The sequence below is a fragment of the Apis dorsata genome, unplaced genomic scaffold, assembly GCF_000469605.1.
Source record: "Apis dorsata unplaced genomic scaffold, Apis dorsata 1.3 scaffold_527, whole genome shotgun sequence".
Taxonomy (NCBI): domain Eukaryota; kingdom Metazoa; phylum Arthropoda; class Insecta; order Hymenoptera; family Apidae; genus Apis; species Apis dorsata.
In genome coordinates, this window is record NW_006263750.1 from 883988 (window position 1) to 899927 (window position 15940).

Sequence of the window (15940 nt, forward strand, 5' to 3'; positions counted from 1 at the left end):
ATTTCATCACCGCAGAGTTGATTCTATTTGGGTCAGAGTCATTAAGGATTGCCTTTCGTTTTCGCGGCGTGAAAACACCAGCTGCAAATACCCCCAATACCCTCGACCCGTTCCCGTTCCTTTCCGGCGCGCTGGTTACGCTCTCTTGCCTCTCTTCTCCCGGGTCAATACCTTTCCGGCCCCAATTATTCCTCCTCCCCCCTCGAGGAAAAACCGGAAAAACTTGAAGGCGCCATTGAATCGTGTCCACGTCTTCCTTCTCCTCCGTTCACCGCCGTTTTCCAACGCCTCTTTCTTCTTCCCTCCCTTCGTCCCACGATTGTTCGCCACTGTACGCGTGTTCCTTTTTACCGAGCGCGTCTCAAGGGACGTCACTCCAGCTTTCCGATCTCCTCTCTTGCTCGTTCCCTCCTTCTTCCCTTCTTCAGCTTTCGAGGCGCTCGACGTCCGTGCAACCGAGCAAACCAGTCATTTCGAAACGAACCAAGAAGAAGATTTTCTCGGTTACCTTTCCTTTTCCTTTCGTTGTTGTCGTTTCTCCACTCCTTCGGGTACGTAAAAGATAAAAGGTAACGCGAGAAGAGAGAGAGTGAGAGAGACGAGGGAACGATTCATTCATCTCTCGTGGCTACCATCCTACTATTTCTCGCGAGACAATGTCACTTTGTCGACCTTAACCGACATCGAGCGGGTTAAGCGGTTTCGACTTGTAATTCTCCGGCGCTTTTCACTCGAGGGAAAAAACGGCCGTTTTACAGGGGAGGCGCGCAAACAATCTCTGGTTTTGTCCACTTCCGCCCCTTTCCCCCCGTGTTATTTGCGAAACGAGAGTGGGATTTCCGGCGCGCATGGCCGGCGTAACAAGTTCCTAGATAACCAACGAATCTCGTTGCGGCTGTTTTCCCTCTCGTCCTCCCTTTTCTCTCGGTTCTTTTTTTTATTTTCACGAGTTAAAAGCCGCGATTATCGCGAATCTTTGAAATCCGATGACTGATTCGTTCCTAACGTTTTGTCAAATTAAACTTTGTCCATCAACTTTCGAAGTTTCATATTCCGTTTCTAAAAGTATTGGAAAAGTTAAGATTATCTTTACAACTTAAAATCTATTACATATGTATCGACAGTTTCAATACCTATTTTAATATCTTACGATATTAAAATTCAAGATTTATTTCACAATTTTTTATTATTACATCTGAACATTATCATACATTTGCTATATTAATTCGCTATTACGTTATTTTACTCGCACAGCGAATAAAATAATTCACAAAAGTTTACCACGCACATCGTAACGGTTTTAGATATTACTGTGATCCTTTCGAGCACATAATCTATCTTCGCTCAAACAACCATCGTCCTTCCTTACCGTTACCAAAATGTTCATCGCGAATACTCTTAATACCCTACTATACGTTTATGCAAACACAAACGCAACCTTAGCTTTGATGTTCAGAAGCCACGCTCATATTCCACCCCGAAGAAGCAACGGCATAACGTAACGACACTCCGTAATACCACTCGTATTCCCATCGCGCGAAATCTCGGCCGAGGTGGCCATAAACCGTCATAAAACCGCGGTGGGCCCTCGTAACCGTTTGACGTTTTACGTGATGGCTCTCTCTCGCTTACCTTTCGTAAATTTATCTTGGGCCTACTACCGTTTCGACTCTCCGTTTATGCGTAGATTTGATCCGTTTATCCATCGAATCGACCATCCTCCTTTTATACGCTCCTCCATCCGTTGAATCTGAAACGTGGTCGCGGAATGTAACGGCCGATCCCCCCGTGCTGCAAATTCCTCCAAGGTCCGTTTCGAGCGGAGCGTCGTTCCAAGCAATGGTATGCACTTCTCGATCGATCCATTCGGATGGATTAACACGTTCGAGGCACAAGAATCGAGCAAACTTCTTCTGATATCGATTTTCTATTCGAACACAGAGTTACAGAGAACTGCGTAAAATGCGTTAACTGCGAAGTCCAAAATCGTTCTGTATACTGACGAGAGTACGTAACTCGAAGGTGAATGTTTATACGGTAAGAGGGGATACGTGTAACGCATGTACGCGCGAGTGTTTGTTTATATTCGTTCGACGAAAGAAAGAAGCGATAAGACAAAGGAACGTTACTATTGATAATTTTTCAAACACTGTGCGTCGTAATAATTGCGTTATAATAATTGCGTTTATTTATATACGGAACGTTTCTTTTCCAAAAGAAATTGTGTATCGCGTTATTTTTCATATTTTCTTTTCGAACAAAATTCGTAACGGCGATCACCGAAAAAAATCATTATCGAGTATATTAAAAAGCTTCCTGGAGGTTCGATTAAAAAATGGTTAAAGGATTGATCGAGCTGTCCTTTTTCTCGGATTCCATAAAATAACAAAATGCGTGAAAAAATATCGTTAATGCTGTTTAATTAGAAATTGTATATCGCGTAATTTTTCACATTTTGAACAAAATTCGTAATGGCGATCACCGGAGAACAAAAAAATTGTTAAAGGATGGTTAAAGGATTGATCGAACTTCCTTCTCGGATTCCGAATACACGTGAAATAACGAAACGCGTGAGAAAATATCGTTAATGCTATCCAATTAGAAATTATATTGCGTAATTTTTTATAACATTTTGAACAAAATTCGTAATATAATAAATAACGGCGGAGAACAAGAAAACTATTAAAGGATGATTAAAGCATTGATCGATCCTCCTTCTCGGATTCCGAATACACGTGAAATAACGAAACGCGTGAAAAAATATCGTTAATGCTGTTTAATTAGAAATTATATATCGCGTAATTTTTCACATTTTGAACAAAATTCGTAATGACGATCACCGGAGAACAAAAAAATTGTTAAAGGATGGTTAAAAGATTGATCGAGCTGTCCTCGGATTTCGAATACACGTGAAATAACGAAACGCGTGAGAAAATATTGTTAATGCTATCCAATTAGAAATTATATTGCGTAATTTTTTACATTTTAAAAAATTCATAATATAATAAATAACTGCGGAAAACAAGAAAACTATTAAAGAATGGTTAAAGCATTGATCCTTCTTCTCGGATTCCGAATACACGTGAAATAACGAAACGCGTGAAAAAATGTCGTTAATACTGTTCAATTAGAAATTGTATATCGCGTAATTTTTCACATTTTGAATAAAATTCGTAATATAATAAATAACGGCGGAGAACAAGAAAACTATTAAAGAATGGTTAAAGAATTGATCGATCCTCCTTCTCGGATTCCGAATACACGTGAAATAACGAAACGCGTGAAAAAATATCGTTAATACTGTTCAATTAGAAATTATATCGCGTAATTTTTCATATTTTGAATAAAATTCGTAATGGCGATCACCGGAGAACAAGAAAATTGTTAAAGGATGGTTAAAGAATTGATCGAACCTTCTTCTCGGATTCCGAATACACGTGAAATAACGAAACGCGTGAGAAAATGTCGTTAATGCTATCCAATTAGAAATTATATTGCATAATTTTTTACATTTTGAACAAAATTCGTAATATAATAAATAACGGCGAAGAACAAGAAAATTATTAAAGAATGGTTAAAGCATTGATCGAACCTTCTTCTCGGATTCCAAATACACGTGAAATAACAAAATGCATGAAAAAATGTCGTTAATGCTATCCAATTAGAAATTATATTGCGTAATTTTTTAATTTTGAAATTTCGTTTGAAAATTCGTAATATAATAAATAACGGCGGAGAACAAGAAAACTATTAAAGAATGGTTAAAGGATTGATCGAACCTTCTTCTCGGATTCCGAATACACGTGAAATAACGAAAGACGTGAGAAAATGTCGTTAATGGACCGATGGTATATGCAAATCGGGTAGATTTACGCGGTAATTACACGAGCTCGAGGTTTTTTGCGATCAAGGTGATCGAGGAAGAGGATCCTCTTCTGCTCGGATATAATAAAGGTAAGCGTGATCGTGCGTGCGGCGTAACGAGAACTCGATCCGTGGAACGAGCGTAGGATCGGGCGTTAGCACTTTATAGACGATAACTGAAACTATCTCGAGGTGGATGGTCGACGGTCTAGGGCCGGTAACTACTAATCGAAGCGGAGGAATCGACGTTTCTAGCCCTGCGGCGTATTCTCATCGGTGGAGCACGCGTTCGAGGCCTGTTATTACGCCAACTTCAAACTACCACCGCATCATAATCGTGGACCGGTCTCTCCACCTTCTCCTGGATGATATACGTATCACGAGCGTGGGTATGAGTGTGTAGTTGAACGTGAGTGAGAGAAGAGAAGAAAATAGGGAAGTTTCGCGAATAGACGAATAGGCGAAGAATAAAGAAGAATACGAATTGATGATACGAATGATGAAAACGTGGAATTAATCGTGGAATCAAATCACCGTTTTGATTCGAATCGTTTTTTTTTTCTTTTAAGAATCGATGCAAATGCTTGGAGGGTGTCGAAATTAAAATACGACCATCGTTCGAATGATTCCTCCGAAGGATCGATCGAGAGAGGAAAGTAATTCCGTTTCCTCGATTCTTTCTGGAATTATGAAACGCTGTGTTCGGAAGGCGTTGGTGGACTTTGCTCGACTTGGCTTTCTTCGAACAAAGAAATCAGAATCCGCGGACGATGGGGAAAGGGGAATGGAAATAAATCGGCGATCAGGTGCGGTAACCGGTGAACGCGGTCAACGAACAGCCGGCGAGGAAGCGAGCTGCGACCGATCCAAAACGTGCAAAACGAGAACGTCGTAACGGGCTTGAGTGAGTGTAATAAATTGATCGAAGGGAGCTACGTTGGAAACACTCTGGCTCTATTAAGCGGAAGATGCATGGCTTCTTCTTCTTCTTCTTCTTCTTTTAAAAACGGACACACCTTGAATCGGTCATAACTTTATGAGGATCTTCCTAGGAAATAAAATTCTTTTTAATACGTCTCATATACTTTCGTGATAATCCGTCGATGAAGAAAAGTTTCGTTAATTTTCATTCAGAAATTAAAATTAATTTGTTCAGAGATGTTTCACGCGGTTTCACCTCGGGAGTAGGCAAAAATTTGACGATTGGAGGATGGAGCAAGAGGGATGGAAGGCTCTCACGAGGATTGGCGTCTTGACGCGGACGGGTGAGGAAGCATGAATTAAGAAAGTTTCCCTTAGGTCGAAGAAAGGGAAGTGCACGATCCCGTGGAAGTTAAAGAAAATGGTAGTCGACGATTCCGAGACGAAAGTCTAGAAGAAAGCTCAATAACGATTCGACGAAGTTCTCCTCTATAATGCACCGACACCTCTCCCCGAATCCTATTTCGAATCCTATTTCACCCTCACCAGCCTCACCGTTCTCCTCCGTTTTCAGGAATTTAGCCAGTTGTAAGTTAATTTCGATTCCTTATGCAACGGTGCATTGACCAGATGACGACAAGGCAGATGTCGGCAAGGTTTCTGGCCGCAACCTTTCGAAAATATCATCTTTCCACCCCTTTCCATTATCATTCTCGATTTCTTTGATCTTCGTTTAAAAGGAGACTTATTAAATATCCTAGTTATTATTATCATCTAATCATCTATAATCCAAATTGAAAGTTAAATATATAAAAAATGTTCGTATATAAAAATATTCGCATTCAAATGGAATCGTATAACTTACAAATTAACTATATATATATACTCTTCTGAATATTTACGAGATCTCGTAAACGAATTAAGATACAAAGGAATAATTCATTCCATAGTCGCGTAACACTTATTCCCAATTTACCACTCAGTTAACCTCGTATACTAATAGCACGGGAAACGAGATTAATAATATATATATAAAAAACCGATATCCTGCGACTTTGCAAGTTTGATGAATCAATTTCTATTCAAAGGCGGGGGGAGGAAAGGTAATCGCGGTGAGCTTTGGAAAATTGAATTCCGCCGTAATAAACAATCGGTTCGTAGAGGATCGAGGCGAAATTTATTCTCGGCGGGCAACGATTGCATGTTAATGAACGAGCTTGATCTTCGCGACACCCGGCGCATTAGCGGCAGCCTGTAAATTAAAACATCCTTTCACCGCGTCCGCGTTCGAGCGTACGGTAAGGCCATTTCTTAAGTGGTCGCCGCCGACGCATCGCCATAAAACGTGCCGGTTATCCGCGAGAATAAGGAGCGTGCGAGTCACCCTTCCACAGGCCCATATTTCACCGTGTTTACGCGTAGATAACGCGGTTAAAAAAAAAAGAAAAAAGCAAGCACAACACGCCGCCACCCATTAAATATTAATGCGACTTCGCTTAATATATACGAATTTTATGCGAGCTTTTATGCAAGACAAGTTATACGATGTATTGTCCCGAAGGAGAGATTGATGTCGCACGATAGCCTGATTGTTCGAATGGTCCGAATGCGCGTGGATGCTTCCATTGAATCGTTTTCGATATTTTAGCACCGTGCGAATAATCGAATTTGCGAACGTAGCTCGCAAATGAGAGATGTTGCTTCTTGCTTTTGTTGCGAGTTGTGGATACGAATTGTGGAAAATTTTTGGGAAAAGTACGGGATGCTTATTTTTTATTTTTTTTTTTTTTTTTCTTTATGCAGATTACATTTGTTGTTTCTGGTTTGATATTTTGTATGAACGATTAAAAAACGGAAAAAAGAAAAACAAGGAACGAAATTTGAATTTGAAAAAAAAAAAATTCTGTTGAATTTTTTATATAGGATTGTAGGATTGTAGGATTGTACTTTGAAAAATAAAACTTCGTAAAAAGACTTTTTGTTATTTAGTACGGTATTTTAAATTTTGTGGCAGAAATCATCGGTTTTTCGCGCGATATAATACCATTCTTTTGATTCGTTCAATTCATTTTAGCAAAAAAGAATAAATTTTCATCTATTCATCTATTTAACATCGAACGAAAGATTAACGCGATATTAATGAACACATGATAATTGTTTTCTAAACAAAACGAAGGGCCGTAAGAGCTTGAGATCGAAATTCCCTGTGAACAGAAATCCGCGAATCTTATTATTCGTTATTATTACTCCTCTCTCCAACAATTTTCCTCGTTACCGTGAAAAGATTGGCGCATACCTTTCACCGAAATTACGGGTGTACGATAATTTTCGCCGAGCGTGAAGTATACCCGTAGCGACGATTTACGGAGTAAATCGGAGGGAGGGAGGGGGGAGTTGCGAGGAAGACGGGGATAGGGCGAAAGACCGATGTATTTTAACCACCGGCCCCGACGGCGGTTTTCCTTTCGTCTTCTATTTTTTTCCTTTTTCTTTTCCTTTTTCCTTTTTTATTTTTTTTTTTTTTTTTTCGTTCGTGAAATTTATCTTCCTTCTTTCGCAGCAAACCGCCACGGGTGGCAGTGGTTGATAGCGGCCACGGCCAACGCCACGTTTTCGCGATACGCGATTGCTCCTCCACCTGTATTTAACGCCCTCCGAGGCACCGCCCGCTGGTTACGCCGTTATTATTCACCGATGAAGAGAGAAATGCAACCTTTTACGTCTCGCCCGCCAAGAAGATTTAACGGCGTTATCGCGTATATATACGCTCCTCCCTCTCCACGCGCAATTTCTCCCTAATATATACGTTGGCGGAGGCAGTCGGCGATTAGAGAGAAAAAAAAAAAAAAAGGAAAAAAAAAGAAAACTTGAAGATAAAAAATTACGATAATTTCCCTCGTTTGTTCGTCACCCGTGTACGTCCTCTTGGAAAATTATTCCCCTCGTTCGATCATCGAGAAGGTATCGTATCGTACTCGGTTCGTTTGTCGAACCCCCCTTCAAATCGAATTTCCCCGAAACCGTAAGAAGGCCGACGTCGTTGCAAATGCAACGACCGTTCAATCGTTTCCTCGAAACCGGGTGTCGCACGGACGAGGTGATTTCGTTCGACGCGAGCCCTCACCCCCCGTCAACGGTAATTTGGCATCGACAGGCGAGGGAGGCTTGGTTCACCGGTGGGGTGGAAAGGGAGAAAAAGAAGGGCGAGAAGAGGCGAGGAACGGTTTCGACGGACGCACGATGGCCGGATGTTTTACGAACGAAAATAAAGAGCGTCGTTTTACGAGATATCGTTGCCGAAGTAGCTAAACAAATTAGCGCCGTAAAAAAAAAAAAAAAAAGAATATGGCCGCTGTAGCAAAAGAAACAAGTGGCGATCCAGGAGAGAGAGGAAGAAAGGAGGAGAGGAGCAGGATGCGTCAAAGAGGGTGCCGCACGAGTCGTTCACAAAGGGTTGGCACGTGTGACGTGTACATCCTTTGGCAAGTGGCGCGAACACGCGAAAATGGTCGGTGGATTTTAAAAATTTCACGTGCACAGAAGAAATTAGTTCATCTAATCAGCGGCGCTAGTTTTTAATAACGGCTCAACTACTGTCTGCACGCCACGTAGGATGCACGCTAACCGTACTTTATTTTCTCCTCGCCGCGCCCACGAAGGGTTGGAGAGAAAAAAAAAAAAAAAAAAAAAGAAGCGGTTGTTTCCCCCTTCTGCGCGGCAAACCTTCCGGGCTCTATGATTCGAACGATATGTCCATGAATCACAAGGAGGAAGGCTCTGTCTCTATGGCGAAAATACGGGGTGAGAGGAGGTCGTAAAGCTCGCTCACCCTTTTCCTTCCGCGCCATTTCCGATCGAAGTGTCGCGTCAGGAAGCATCCCGCGTTCTTTTCCGCCCGCGAAAAGTTATCCCGCTTCGGGCGATGTTAGGGCGTTTACGCGTAATATGCCGGGGAATGATTCATCGTTCGCGAGAAATGGATCGGAGCATAGGGTTAAATCGTCGGAATGCCGCTTTAACCAAGCGTTCCGAAACTCGTCAAATTCGTGCTTCCTAAATTTTTATCTCGCGTTCTTAAGAATCGCGAATATTATTAAAAACATTCTTAACCTAACCAATATAAATCGTGATCGAATTAAAAATCCAATCCAAGAACTCGGATCGAGTCCTTTTACAAGTTTATAAGAAATATTCAATTCTACGAATCGAGAGCGATCAAAATATCCGGAAAAATTCCGAACAGAGCGTTTAAAAAGTCCAGACAAAACTGGAAGGAACTATCGAATTTTTCACGGAAAGCCAAAATAATTAGAAGTGCGTTAGAAGGCAGAATGCGAGGATGTCCGCGATTTTCCCTCGCAATTATGCTTCGTAATTATAAGGTGGATAATGATGTCCCCGTTGCGTTGCGCTGTTTTCCGCAGGTGTGAGCGGAGCCCGAAATTACCCTTCCGCTGCATGCGAGCCACCTTTAACCTGTTCAGTCGCGAGAGATACGTGACCGGACAACCGGGCGGATAATGCCGCGAAACGAGCACTCCGTAACCCAGATCTCGCGTCTATAGACGTAACGATGGTACACGCGTGCCATTGCAATCGTGGTGTACGTGCGCATAAGGGCGTGTACGTGCGTTCCGCGGCGAGCCCGTTAACGTTGCAACGCTGTCGCCAACTTCGCTCGTCGCCAACTACTGTCCCAGAATCCTTTAACTGTGGAATCCTTCTCGCTCTGCGAAAATTTTCTAGGAAAAAAAAAAAAAAGAAAAAAAAGAAGAAGAAGAAAAAGGGTACGCACGCACAACCGAGGAAAAAAAAGGAGAGACCGAGCGAATTGTTCCGTTTCGTATTTTTCTTCCTATTTTTTTTTTTTTTTTTTTTTTTTCTCTCTTGATATTTCGTATTTAAAGGAAATCGAGTTATGGAGCGTCCAATTATCAAGTTTCACGCTTATTCGCAAGGGACAACGGCGGAGCGGAGGTTACTCGTTCATCGTGGAAACTTTCCACGGTCCGCGTTCCAGTTACGATGTTCCTTAGACGCGATTTCGTTCATTACGGGAACGAGTAGTTAATTAACGGTGGAGGATGTAGGGCAAGGGGGATGGATCCTCTGTTTTCCAGCGGAAGATGCGAACCGGAAGATCGATGCCCCGAACGAACTACGAGGGAAACCTAGATTCGTAGGACTCTTAATCAATCTTAAATGGACGTATACAGGAATGGACCGCAGAGTCTCTGACTCGTAAATTAATTGTCTGGCCCGATGGGAACGGGATATGTTCTCTCTTGATAGGCATATCGTGTGCGCATATACCGTGAGTATGTACTAACGCGAAATATATATATACAGAGAGAGAGAGAGAGAGAAAGATAGAACAAGCGAAGAAGAACGAAGGAGAGAAGAAAGGGAGAGGAAAAAAGAAGAAAGAAAGGAAAAGAGAAAGAGGAAACGATCTCCACCTGCCACTACTCAACTTCAAACTCAGCCAACTCTTTCCCCAAACCCTCGTCGTTTCTCCTCACAGAAGCTTGCCACCCTTTCGTATCCTCCGCCACTGCTTCATCTCACCCCTTTAACTCTCTCTCTTTCTCTCTCTCTTTTTCTCTTTCTCTCTTTCTCTCGCTCTCGTAGACACCCCCAAAGCGCCCCTCAATTTAGCCCATCGGACTAATGGATTATTATACGCCTCTGCCTATACGGGGAACGATCCCATTCTACCCGAGACTCGAGCTATCTTTCGCGGAGATATCTACTTTCGGATCGATTAACCGTGGCCCTATCTCTTTCCTTGCCCCGCCGTAATCATCGCGCCCGCCCCCTTCTCTCGCCTTCTCTCCTAGACGATAGACGGCGTATCGGGGCAAACGATGATGGACGCGAGCCGAACGAACCGCGCCGGGGCAAGATGAAACGAATGGAGAACCCGATTACCAAGTGGACCAATTTTCTGCGGCGCTGGATACAAATTGAATTCCGCGCAGGATTAACGTTAACAGGGACAGATTTCGCGCCGGTTCTTTTGCCGCGCTTTCGACACGCCTCGTTGCGATCGCGCACAAGTGTTTTTAAAGGGTTTTTCCACGGTTTTAAATATATAAAGAGTGTTTCGTTAATTGAAAATTTTCCTGTTCGTATCCGTTACGTATCGAGAAACGAGATACTTGATCTCAAATTAATCGTGAAACATGCGTCGAAGATTCGCGTCGTCGTTTTCTTGAAAGGGATGATTAAAGGAGAGAGGGAGACAAAGAGAGATTGAATATCGTGCGCTTCTCATTCACGTGGAAATTCTTCGAAATTCATTTTCCCAGCGAGACGCAATTTGGTCGTTAGGGAAAACGCTTTCCACCGACGATAAATGGGGAGCCGAAAGGGATGTAAATTATATTAGGCGCACATATTTTCGCGTCTGCTTGTTAATATCGATGTTTCCAACGGAATAGAAATATATATTTCCTTCGTGAAAAGGGAGCTGGAATGTCCAACAACGATTCTTTTGCTCGTATTAGGCGAGCAATATTTCGTTTTCTCGTCGCGTAATATAGTTTAATTAACATCCGCAAGCAAGCATCCCCCTCCGATATTCGGTAGACCGTTATACAATATGTTCTCTTTTCTAGCGTGAAATTTAATTACCCCTCTCTTCGTGGGTTAATTGATTTATATTCATCGTGCGAGCACAATAACGGTGATTACTCCTTTCATTCGCTCGTCTTCTGGACCCTGCCGCGTCGGCCATTAGCGCCTCGTTTGCACGCGAGCACATACTTCTCGCTGTAATTTCGGCCGAAAGGTAATTTCTTCCTTTATCCTTGTTCCTTCTTCCCATATATATATAGGCTTCGTACGTCGTGTAAAATCAAATCAGAAACCTGTTCGATTGTCGCTTCGGGGGTTGTCTCGCGATTGAGTCTAGAACGTGCGAGGAAAGTAATTTTGGGAGAAGTCATTGCGAAATTAAATTTGCCGGAGAACATTATTAAATTATTAATAATTTCGCCCATTTTATGAGATAAGGTTTCTGGCAATGGAAAGCAATTTTATTCTTACGTATTATAACAGGCGTTGCAACATGCCTGATCAATTTTCGATCGTCTCCACTCACATTCTTCGCATATCTCTCTTCGAGATGATAAAAAAGGACAAATGAATCGTATCCGTGTATCTTACGTAAATTACATGGACGATGTATGCTCGTCACGAGAATTTTCACGAGATTTCTCTAATTGGGCGAAAAAATTGATCGAACTCTAATGAGGCTCCGGTGGCGAGCGTGCAAAGGCATAAAGGGGGTGGTGGTTGGTATACGGAAGATCTTGGAAGAAGTCCAAGACGTTCGCGATGATTTGTCATAGAGGATGGAGGGAGGGAAAAAATTCCAGTTATCAGGATCCTCGATCCTTTTCGAAGAATTCTTCATCTTCGCTCTTTAAGATTGGGGGAAGGGGGGCGGAAACAGGGGAAGGAAAAAAAGCAGGAGCCGATCAACGGTACAAAAGAAACGGTACTCCACGAATCGAATGGCCGTTCGGCTTAATGCCAAATTATTTTCTGCCGGTGAAACGAAAGCGGGAAGAGAGAGGAGTTTAAGAAGACCACGAGACTTTTAGAGGCACTCTAGTATGACGTGAGATATGTTCTCAATGGGTTGGATCGAGAGCCGGATATATAGCTCGATTCGCGCAGCCACTCTTGATTCCGTTCTGGAAGAATAATCGATCTCGGGATGGCGATTCGTAACAGATTGCGCTTAGCCGTCTCTTTTGAAGACTGCCACGACGCGTGCTCGGCCTCCTTCGTTTTTCTCTCCGCCACTTTATCCACCAATCGCGAATACATATTCCTTCCGGTCTGTCCTGAAACAAATCGTCGAGTAATAAGATATAAGATATCGAAATACTTTTTCCTTATATCATTGTCGTCAAATTATCGTTGTTGTACTTCTGATATTCCTTCTTTTTTCCCCTAAAAGAAAAGAAATTATTTCTATTATTTCTATATAATTTGAAAGAAGAATCGTCCGTGAAATAACAATTTCAGCTATGTAGTTTGTATCGTAACAGGAAATGGCGCGAATTTGTCGACAAGAATAGCACATTCGATGCTTTCTCATCGCGGAGGTTGCGATCGACGATAGAAAAGACTTTTGTTTGAGATCAGAAAGGAAAAAAGAAAGAGCGAGGATTGCCTCGAGAGTTTCCATTGCGCCCTTCGTTCCGCCATTATCAATGGTATTTCTTCTCGAGAGTTTATTACTTACCCTTGGCGGAGGTTATATTGCTCGGCTCTCGGTCTGTCGCCTTCGTTCTATCAGCGATCAAGAACGATTACCGGCATTGTGTTTCCAAGCCACCTTTGTCTCCAGCCTTTTGTATGCGCGCTCCTTCATGTCATTTCCCTTGACTGATGTAAGTGCGCCCATTGTAAGCTAAATAAATGTTTTTCCTTTTTTTTTTCTTTCCTTTTTTTTTTCCTTCTTTTTTTTTTTTTCCTTTTTTTTTTCTTTCCTTTTTTTTTTCCTTCTTTTTTTTTTTTTCAAACGCGACCGTTTCTAGCTTATCGAACGGACTCGTGCATGGGTAAGGGCTATTGAGCGGTACTCGCCTTTTGCAATGTATTGGCTATTTTCAATTGTTCCAACGGACAGGTTCGTTTCCTGTTATTTATTAAACCGTTGTTAAATCGCATTTAAAAATAAAAATAAAAAAAAAAAAACACGAACGAAACTCTCGAACGAAACTCTCGCGTTCTATTATTTAAAAAAAAAACAAAAACAAAAAAAACTCAAAACCGCGATGATAACCGTGATATAAAATTACCAACGTGATCGATTGGTAAAAATCTTGCGAAACAAGAAGGAAACGAAACCCATTCATCATGAGGATCGTTAAGGATCGGATCGACAGCCGCGCATTACTTGGCACGATCGACGACGTCTTAATCGTGTCTCGATGGCCGAGGATGGCAGATGTGCCTTCGCACCGTGTTTATCGTGGTACGTAGAGATGGACGAACGAGCGGGAAAACAAAAGTGGCGGGCGCAACGAATGGGATGAGGGGGAGGAAGAAGGGGCGGCGTTCGAGGATCTTGTACGGATTCGGCGGTAATTCGCGGACTCGAGTGGTGGAACGATTATATTTACACCCCTCACGGATTAGCATAATTGAACGTTACCCTATGCAGTAAGCGAATTGACGGGGGATAATGACTTCCTGCCACGAAAGAAGTGCGGCCTGATCGCCGGTTAATTACACGCTTTTCTGGCCAGTCGACGTGTTTCGCGGGGAGCGGCTATTCGGCTATTGAAACAAAAAAAAAAAAAGAAAGAAAGAAAAGAAAAGGAAAGAAAGAAGAAAGGATGAGGAGATAGATTTAAGGCACGGTTCTGGCCTTAAAGATTAACGAAGCGACTCGCCAACGAAAATAACGATTCGCTTCCACAAGCTACGTCCCATAGCTACGAGGCACGTTGACGAATTAATTGCTGGTATCAGAGCATCGGGGCGAACCCTTGGTATCGAGCCATTGAGTCACGTTTCGGGTTCTTCGATCGACTCTCTCTCTTCTTCCCTCTTTCACCTATGGAAATTACGCGTTATCAATTCTTGCCGATGAAACGGTTCAATTTGGAGGGTACTCGTGCATCGTTCCTGCCTGTTGGCGCGCGTATTCGAAAGGAACAGAGTTTGATCGACGTGTAACAGACTCGATCGTTTCAATAAATGATATGAACACATATATATATAACTTCGTTCCACGAATGAATGTTTATAAAGCGCGGAATTGTTCGATACTGGAACGTGGCACCTCCGTTACGAGGTAAGCACGAGTCAAACACCCTTCACCCGATGGGTCCAAGTCGATCGAAGCGACACGTGACCGACGCGTACGCGATACACGAACGAAGGAATAAGAGCGATATCACAGGGACAAGGTTTCGTAATCGTTGCGTCGAGATGAGTGGGCGTAGTTTGCCGTCCGCGAAGTCACGTTTCTCATCGGGGGCGCGATATCGAACACGACCTCTCCAACCCATCCATCCGACACGTAGAAGTTATAATCTCGCGAATTAGCGAGCTTCGTCGATCCTTCCCCTCGTCCTTCCCCTGCGCGTCGACGAATTAATTAGCGGTATCAGCAACCCGGTAAACTCCGACGGTAGCGCGGTATCGGAGTATTAGGTCACGTTTCGCGATACCTTGGACCGAGTTCTACGCGGGTATCGATTCTGCTACACGTATCAATTGATCGGCTCGAATCGTCACCGATTTCTGCGCGGGTAGGGTACATACGTATTCACGGTGGCGCGTTGTACACGAGCGTTGTATTCCCATCCCTGTGTGCGCGCATCAGAGTGAGAGAAACAGTGTACGAAACCGACCGTGTGCGTATTCGCGGTGTAAGAGCGTCAGTGTGATGCATACGTGGGGCGCATACCGCGAGCGGCGGATATTATGCACGCGCAAGTGGCTGATATAATCTCGGCTAATTTGGTAAACATATTAAGTGCAATCTGAATAACGCGATCGCGGTTTAATGTCACAGGCGAGGGCCATCGATGGATATAAAATATCCGCGTGATCGATGATTTTCAACCGCGTTCTCGCCCGTTTTTTCACGCTTGTTGCGTTTATTTAGAACTAAGGGTGATGCTTAGGGAGAGTAGTTATTACAATAAAGAAGATAAATCGTTATGATGTTAAATGGAAATCTCTGTTAAATGAAATGACACGATGGAGAATTGTTTATCGAAAAAACTCCATTTTGGCTTTTGTAATTTGTTTTCATTGTACCTTGACGTGTTTCTTATCGGTAACTATTACCGTTGCTATGTACCAAGCGCATTCAATGTTCACCAATTTCCCAATATTTACTTATTCTCGTTTAAACAGATTGTTGAATCGAGGCTAATGCATGTACACACGTTTCCAATACAGATGTTTGACAGAGCAATTCATCCAAGTGAATGATATGCGAATATTTGACGCGGAATATTATTCATCGTTAATGAATCGTAAAATATATTTATCAAAAAAAAAAAAAAAAGAAGAGAAACAATGGCCCCGGGCCACTTCTTCCTTCCTTGTACAATTTAACGATCGGTTTAACGTTTCATCATTCCCTTAAAAAAAAAAAAAAAAAGAAAACGAATTT

General features: G+C 42.6%; 2 long non-coding RNA genes across 4 annotated transcripts in view; one reads left to right on the forward strand and one right to left on the reverse strand.

The window, feature by feature from the left end:
- LOC116186256 overlaps positions 1-2002 on the reverse strand; it is a 22856-nt gene extending 20854 nt beyond the window's left edge. The window contains exon 1 of the long non-coding RNA XR_004151215.1: positions 1633-2002. This is a non-coding gene — a long non-coding RNA (uncharacterized LOC116186256). The remainder of the gene's footprint in view (positions 1-1632) is intronic.
- Positions 1-15940, forward strand: part of LOC116186254 — a 441761-nt gene that overhangs the window by 183595 nt on the left and 242226 nt on the right. The gene's annotated exons all lie outside the window — the stretch shown is intronic.